Here is a 9,007-nt window from a genome sequence, read left to right as displayed (position 1 = left end):
CAGTTAAAGGCTAAGTAGAAGATTCCTCTGCATGATCTCTTATTTACAGAGACAAAACTAGGATAACAATAAAACAAAACATTAAACTGGAAGATGTGTGATGTTGCTTTTCCATGTAGAGCACACAGAGCCCATGACTTACTGAGTGTCCTGCTAGTTACAAAACAACCTGACCTTTGGTGGGGCTTTTGCATGAGCAAATCAGTTTGCAGAAGGGCTATAGGATCTTATTTTATGCTCACTTAAATGTATGGCTGAAGCATCTTCAGGAGGCTTGACTGTGGTTTAACAGGTGTCCAATACATAGAACGTAGTCCTGAAGGATAATGACTGCCAGGCTGATGTGATGTGTATTTCAAGAGGCAATTTAATGTTAACTTTTGTTTATAATGCACCGCATATTGTACTATAACAGTCTGTCTTCCAGTATAATTTAAGTTTTCCTAAAGTTCAGCTCCCTGTTGTGTACATTTGTCCATCTTTCAGGATGTTAGGAGAAAATATTATTTATTTTTTTTACAAAATAATTGCAACAATTTTAAATGAAATATAATACAAGTGAATGCAGTTTCTTATATCGGAAATAAATATATAGGGTTTGTTTTTCAAGAATATATTACAAAAATATTAATAAGTAATGCAAAAATGCAAGTGCCTAAACATAATTTTGAAACTAGAAACAAAGTTTATTTATACTCTGTTTATTGATAAAGGATTTTTTGTTATTTGAGAGAGTTATATTTGTAAAATGTTGTTTCCTTAGATATGGCAATGCAAAAGCATTTATATTCTTGTAATTATTTGCACTTCTATTTAACTTAAGTACCATGTACATGCTTGGAAACCTAGCTTTCAATAGCAGCAAAGTATGTACATAATTAGTAATGGGGCCCTCAATCATTCTCCTTCTCATGTTCCACTGTTTTCCCATATTCCAGCACAGTTATGTGCCCTTTAAGCTATTTTTATCAAGTGTGACAACTTTGAACTTGTTCCAAGACCATATTGCCTTAGATGTGACCTTCTGGTGTGGAAGTTAAATGTTCTCTGAAAATCTTGCATATAACATGTACTTCTCTGTATTTACTCTTAATCTAATATCTTCAAAGAATACCAAAAAGTCAGTGAAACATGAACTTTTTCTATAACAGCCTTGGAGCCTGATCCTTTATACATGACTTCAGTAGGATTTACACATGTGTAAGGACTGTGGACCATGTGTGCAAATATGGACACATGTTGTATCATATTAAGGTTCAATAATAGGGCTGGCCAGGAAACAAGGATTCTGTTTCGTGAAAAATTCTGAGGTTTTGGCATTTGGTTTCATTCTGAAGCAGGGTGAAATCAAGACATTTCAACATGTTTGAAAGCAAGACAGTCCAAGGAGACAGGCAGGCAGACAGACATATCACTGGCGCTAAATAGTTACCTGTCCTGGTGAATCCCTGTTTCAGACACTGCTTCAAATATGACAGCAGTGATTTAAACCTGAATGTGCCCTGGGCAAAGCAAATTTCCTTGCTACCACATTATTAGGTGTCCACAAGCAAGCAAAGCCCTTCCTCCTCATTTTGACTGAAATTCCATTCTAGTGTTGAGGTGGGCAGCTCTGGTCCTTTGTCAGGAGGACAGGCATCACTGTTCGTTAAGCTTTTTGCTTGTGGAGCATCTCTGGACAGGAGATAAATTGTGTGCCAGGAGACCTATGTAATATATCCTATCACCAGACAGGTGACAGTCCGTGGTGCTGTCCTCTGCTACCTCATAGCACTCTAAACCTGTGCCCACTGGTATTCCCCAAGTGCCCACAATCTACTCAGCAGGCACTCATGAAGGGATGTTTGGGGACAGGTGATGTAAGCAAAAGAGCCAGGTGTGATGGTTTTATATCTCAGGTTTTTTATAATGTGCCACAATAATTCCTGTCACTGGACTTGTTTGTGTGTTATCGCTGCAACATGGTTGCCGAAGATGTACAGCTTTTCTCTGGGCTTACAAGGAATCAGGTATACAAGGGATCAAATTTGCTGTTTGATGAATGGTGTTTGCTTATCAAAGAAATGCTGAATGAGTATGAACCCTATCAGCTCCGCTTAATTTGCTCTCATGTGAACATCAGCACTATTAATTTTGTTCCTTTAAAACAATTGATAGAAAGACTTTGAGATACATATTTCAGATACATCTGTATCACTGCAATAGCAATATCAACGAAGTTTTTAAAGTGCACCTTGAGCATTTTGTGTCCTAAAAACGCCATTATATTGTGCTTTTTCTTCAGTAATGTTATAGACGATGATAAAGCAATTCACACACAATTTATAGTTCTGTTTGGGTTGTACTATAAAAAATAACTTTTCCAGGCTAGATACAAGCTGTAGCAATCATGAGCTGATAATTTAATTCAACTAAATTTGTTTTGAATATTAATTTCATGCAATAAAGTCCCAAAAGAAATCCCGGCAAGCTTGAGTGAAATTCTCATGGACAAACAGAATATGGCTTTGCCTGTGGGTTGAAAAGGACTTGAAAATATTAGTGGATGCCTATTTTGTTCAGCTGCTTTACTGTCTGCAAGAACTGAACTGTGATAATGATAGGAAACAGCTAAAACCAGTAAAGAAAACTTTCTAGAAGAGGGCATAGCAATTGACTGATACTGCTTATTTTAAATCTGAACAGTTAGAAAATCGATGAACAGAAAAAAAAAATCTACATACTCTCTTTACATTTTCTACATGAGTTTGTTTCCAGGAGAATTGTCTGAATTTAGTCTCTATGTTTGAAAAGACTCACAGGCGATATTTAAAATAAAACATGTTTGCTTTCTTCATCATTTGTTGCTAGCATGACCCAAGACAAGTTTCTGGTGCATTTTGCCTAAAGGCCAATGTAATAATTCCAATCTGAATGTAAAATGCTATCCAGCAATTTGTCCTAGATCTTGACATAGGAATCAGCCAAGTAGACTTTTCATCTGTTCTTTTTTTATTAAAGCAGTATTTCAAAAGGGAATTAAAAAAAAAAAGAAAGAAAGAAAGAAAAGGAAAAAAAAAGCAGGGAATCGGAGCTGCCCTTTTCTAAAATCAGGCAATGGTTAAGTTTTAACATTTATGTGGAATCACCAAACAGACATGACCTAGTCAAGCAGGAACAGATTAACAGATTATATGAAGTGTAAATGCTGAAGATCTGCTTTAGCATACCTAGTAAGTATTATAAGTATGGATTAGTCCCACTTTGTAGATGTGGAAGCAAATCAGGAAGAGCGTAACTAGATTTTGACCAGGACTTGGTGTTAGATACAGGATTAGAATTCCGGAGTCGATTGCTATTAAGCATAGTTCATTAGCTGAAGCTGCTAGGCATGCTACTAGGTGTCTGGAGCTCTTGGTGACTGGTGGTCACACCAGAGGCCACCCATCCCAGCAACCATAGCTCTGAACACAGCATTTTTTGGCTCTCTAAACTGACCCACTCTGTTACCAGTTGTGGGTACTTGCTCACTTGTTTATGCTCTGACAGGCCACAGCTGAAACAAAGAATTAATTCTTTTCACAGAAATTCTCAGATTGAGCTCTTTCACCAAGGATATATTTTAACATTGCATGTCCCCACTATGCAATTCAGATAAAGTGAATGAGCAAGACAATCTGCAATAATGAAAAGGGTAGATTTAGATAATAATGAAAGAAAGTAGATATAGATTGGATATAAGGAAGAAGTTCTTCCCTGTGAGGGTGCTGAGACACTGGCACAGGTTACCCAGAGAAACTATGGCTCCCCCATCCCTGGAAGTGTTCAAGACCAGGTTGGACAGGGCTTTAAGCAACCTGGTCTAGTGGAAGGTGTCCTTGCCTGCAGCGGAGGACTGGAACTAGAGGTCTTTAAGGTCCGTTTCAACCCAAGCCATTCTATTATTCTGTGATTCTGTGATTTTGTGATTCTATGATTCTATGAATAATGCCCAGCTGATCATGTATCAGATCTCTCCAAAATGTAACTTTGATTGCCTTGTGTTCCAGACATCAGCTGGGAATGGCTGTGAGAGGCACCATGAGCAATCTGTCTTTGTGGGAAATAAAAAAACCCAACACGTTAATGCACACTCTATGAGTAAAACAATTTAAATACCATTTTAACAAACAAATCCGTGAATGGACATCATTGACTGTAAGCCTCTTGTCTGAAAGACAGAAGGTGTCAATCTTCAAGTGCTATTGGTCCACCAAGAGTGGTATGAGCAGCAGGGATCTCACAGCTGTATGAAAACAGAGCAAGCAGAATGGTTTAAAACTCATTCTTTTGGAAGGCTAGACAAACGAAATCTGTCTTTACTTTGATCTCGGTTGTAGAGGCAAATGCCAACCAGAAGAGGGAGCGCATGTCAACTGGAAGTCTATTCCCAGAGCTCTACTGACTCAACTAATTATACTGCTGACAAATACAGCCATGTTGGCAAAATAAATAAAAAAGGGCTTGCCTTCTAGAAAAGGTCAAAGCTGATCAGAAAGGAACTGATACTTATATACTCCACCTAACTGCCCTAGCAGAAGTATTTCCACATTTGAAAGTGGCTTGATTTTAGTCAGAAATGTGTGTCACTCTTGTGCTTTCATGTACATTAGTCAGCTCATGAGAGCAACAGCAGGCTCCTTGCTGTGCCTCTCCTACTTGCAGCTCCCATAGGGATCACTTATGTCTGCAGTAGGAGTCATTTCTTCCTGTAAAGAGGCCATGACAATTAATTGTTTTTCTCTTGTACTCTCTTCCTTTTTACTCTCTTTTTGTGACCCTTTTTACAATAGGGTTTGCTTTGCCTTATTTCTCCTGCTGTTCTGTTCTCCAGCTGTCCTTCCACCCTCATCTCCTTAGGCACTGGCATACAGACAGGAAGCTGCAGAGGTCTGGCTGCCTGCGACACTCCTGCTACTCTTGGGTGGCTCACCCTGCTTGCAGAGCAAGCACCAAGTGACTCCAGCCGTAGCTGGCTGCAGCTGGGTCTGTTGGCAGAAGCGCTCCACTTGGGGAGAGGTGAGGTTTCACTGCCACGGGACTCTTTGCTATCTTTTCCTACGCTCTCTGATGCTGGACCAGAGCTCCAAACAGCTCTTGGCATCAAGGCTGCACAGCTATGACCATAGGGTAAACCAAAGGGGTTCCATGTGTGTGATTGGGAAGCACTGATTATTCTGAGGGATTTATTTCCCCTTCAGTTTCACACTCATCTGGGGAGGTTTCTTTTCCTACCGTTTTAGCTTTTTCACCCTTCCTTATCTTATGCAATTCTCTTTTATTTTTCTTTCGCCTTGGCTTCTTATGCTCTCTCTCTGTCCCCACTGACCTTTATTTTTCGCTCTTCTTCTCTGTCACATTCTTTACCTTCCACTCCCTGTTTTCTATTGTTCCTTTTATTCTTGTTTCTTTTAGTTACCCCCTGCCTTTTCCTTCTTTTGCTTTCCCCTTCTTTGTTCTTGCCCTCACCTGTTTGCCCCTGATCCCATCTCCAATGTGGTATCTCACATCTTCATCCTACAAGACAATAGTCCTGCTTACAAACTCACATCTATTTTTCTCTCCTTCTGGTCATGTGACTTAATACATCTTTCCTTCCTTGAAGGGAATAGACTCTGATCAGGGTTGCAAACATTTATTTTTTTAAGGGTTAGGATGAAACAAAAGTTTGAGGAATACTAATTCAACATATTATTTTCTCATTAATGTTTAATATATTTGCTTCTCCTCACATAGTCACTGAATAGTATATTTTGATCTTAACAGCAAACAATTAATATATAAACAACAAATTTAGAAACATTAAAATTAAATTGCAAAGTTTATTTTAATTTGCAGTTTTCGTGATCATATGTGCAAGTTACATATCTGCACTTAGCAACTAAGAAGCTAGGTATATGTATTCATATTTACTTGTTTAAAATCTGTCCTATAATGTAATTGCAAGTCATTATTAAAAAATAATTTTGCAAATTATTATTTTTGGTTCATTACTGAACCAAACCCCAAAAAACTTTTTCCTTTCTGTATTATTAAGAACAGAAGATATATAAATGACAGTTTTATTTGCATACTGTAATGGGACAAGAGACCATTAGACTTTACATAGTATAGAGTAGCTAATATTATTCTTTTCCATCTTTTTTTTCTTCTTTCTGAGCCACTGAGCCCTTGATCTTTTTAAACAACACTAGGTCAAGTCAGCTATCTAAGGAATAGTTTGCTAGAGAAAACAAAAAAGCAATGGTGTCTGACAGTCTTCAAATGCACTTTGTACCTTGTTGTTTTAGTGTCAGCTATTGACAGATCTAGTTGAGGAAATTTCTGGTCCTATCAGCAGCAACAATTCAATCTTCTACAGCACTTTTCACATCAGAGCGCATTACAAATAGAATTATCATCCTTCTGTTGATAGAACAGGAGGTTGCGGTAACCAACAGGTTACAGGTAAAGAAAAGATCTGACCAGAAGAAATAAAATTCCAGCATAAAACAAATACAAAATTATGTCTTTCAGTGACATTTCCCCCCCGAAAAGTCTTACATGAAGAACTTTTCAAAGCTTGCTGAAATTCCTTGTCCTTTGATCTGACTTTAGATATAGTTACAAAAATAGTGAAATTAGGGTCATTTTTACTGACACCATTTTGGATTAGTCAGGTCTTTCTTTCTTTCTTGTTTTTTATTTTTCTTTCCTTTTTTCCTTTCTATTTTCTAAAGTACAAGTTTGGTCTCTGAGGAAACATTCCCTCTCTACCACACAAGTGGTAAATAAAATCTACAAATAAATTCTACTATTTCCCCAAATGTATAGGATACAAAAAAATGTATTCATTAGTGTGAGATATAAAAATGTAGACTCACACTTCTGAAATCTACGGCTGTTCCTTTCACACTTGTGCCAAAGGCAAACAAACATAATTCTCCCTGGCAGCTGGACGACATTCCAAACAGCCACCACATTAATTCACTCACCTCCATCAGCCTCCGCCTGCAACCTGCACAGCTTGCTGCCAGGAAGCCTGGCAATAAATTCCACCTCTAAATACCAAACAAGGTAGAAAATACCATACAATGCATTATTCCGAAGGACAGAATGGGCTTGCTTGATAGGGATACGAAGGTAAGGGCGTTTCTACTGCCTTTTGCATTGCCCTTACTGCACTTGTGGAAGTTGGCAGTTGTCATAGAAAATGTAGGTTTGCACTGGCAGTTGAAGGCTGAAATTTTACTCAAAATAGTCAGTGAAGTCCATAGTTGGATGTTTAATTCAAATTAAAATTATTAATTTTGATGATTTGCAAACCAGTGATACCATCTGATGTGATTATAAGGGATCAAGCTTGGAATTTCTGTGCTTCTGGAGAAGTGTTGTGGACACCGTACTGCAGCTCTGCAACATCTGTTAGTGCAGGGCTTCTTATTTTCCCTCCAAGAAAACATATATGAAAATGGAGGCAAGTACCAAATAATAACACCATCTGTAGTTATAGATTGTTTATTTATTTTATCTACTTTTTTTTTGCTTATGTATATATATTTCTATGGATGCATGTATGTACACAAAACCATTCCACTTTTCTCTCAGTCTGTAAGTTGTTTTTCTTTTAATTTCAAGGTGAAAGCAAGAAATAAAAGTAATTCTGTTCTTGGAGGAAACAGAGTGCACCTCTCTTGCCTAACAGCAACTTCAAACAAAATGGCCACTGTCTCAGGAGACAGATAATTTTTCATCAAGATGAAGTTAGAGTATTCAATAGAGACATCACAAATTCAGAGGTTTTCAAATACAGGCTATTTCGTAGCTTTTTTTCTATTGACCTTTTTTAAGAGCGTTGTGTATGCTGAAATAAAATGAATGCAGTATGTTAATTTGGTTTTCCCTGCAATGATTTTCAGCCTGGAAGAACACTCAGCAATCTAAAAGTTTTCCAATTTCTCAGGTTCTTATGACTGCGAAGATCTGGGCTGGAAAACTCAAGGGAAAAACTGCTGAAAAAGGTTATGACTCGTTTGGCTTGAGGTTGAACTCAGCACACGAGAAAGTCAGCCATTCTGTGCATTCGGATCCCAGCCAAATGTAAGTGGAGCAAATGGGATAATCAAGGAACAAAATCATTCTTAGAAGAGTAACAGGCACTTCAGATCTCAAAAAAGTTTCACTTTGTGTTTCAAGCAAGTTGCTGACAGTAGTTTCATGCAAACTGCTTCCACCCATGTTAGCTTTACTAACTGTGTTAAATCACTGCCTTTATGGATGGCAAGAAAAGCTCTCTCTGATTCGTCTTCTCTCTTGACTTTATCTTTCTAGAGTTTTTCAAAGCTGATAAAAATACAGAGGTTCACACAGAACAATTTATTTGGATTTCAGACAACTCTTTGATAAAATTGTGTGCCATGAGCTTCTGTATCAGCAAACATAGCTCATTTTTTAACAATAGGATAAGTAGTTCTTTAAAACACATTTTACATCTTGGAGAAGTTTTACAGTCAGGAAAAGCTTATACCTTGTCGATCTATACATTTTTCATGTTTTTTTTGAGTGAACACCTATTCCACATTACACCAAAGATTTATTTCCAGTGCTTCTTTTTGTGGGGGTAGGAGGGTCGTTCATATTTCTCCACTTCCCTTGTTCTTTTTGAAGTTGCACTAGGATCTCCACCTGTAGCCTGTTTATTATGTCAAGTGGCTGAAGTTTCTGTAGAATTAGAGCTACAATTAATTTTCTAATAGGAATTGAATTCAACCTCTGGTTATTCCTCCTTCGAAATTCTAATTGCACTACATTTCCTGCCCCTGGATCCTTGTCTGGGATGGGGTTTTGTACCGTAGCTAGAAACTGTGCAAAAGTCTCCTTTTTTTTTTTTTGGTTTGTGACAACAGAGTTGAAAACTTTCCTTTGCCCAAGTTTGATTGAGTCCACTCTCCACTAGGGCTGATGCTTTCCAGACACATGCTTTTCTTCTCTATGATTTTCTTAATCTCAG

This window comes from Neopsephotus bourkii, unplaced genomic scaffold (genome assembly GCF_033783945.1).
Source record: "Neopsephotus bourkii isolate Nb327-2 ecotype Australia unplaced genomic scaffold, CSIRO-AGI_Nbou_v1 NB_1630, whole genome shotgun sequence".
Lineage (NCBI taxonomy): Eukaryota > Metazoa > Chordata > Aves > Psittaciformes > Psittacidae > Neopsephotus > Neopsephotus bourkii.
Note: the sequence above shows the minus strand (reverse complement) of the source record.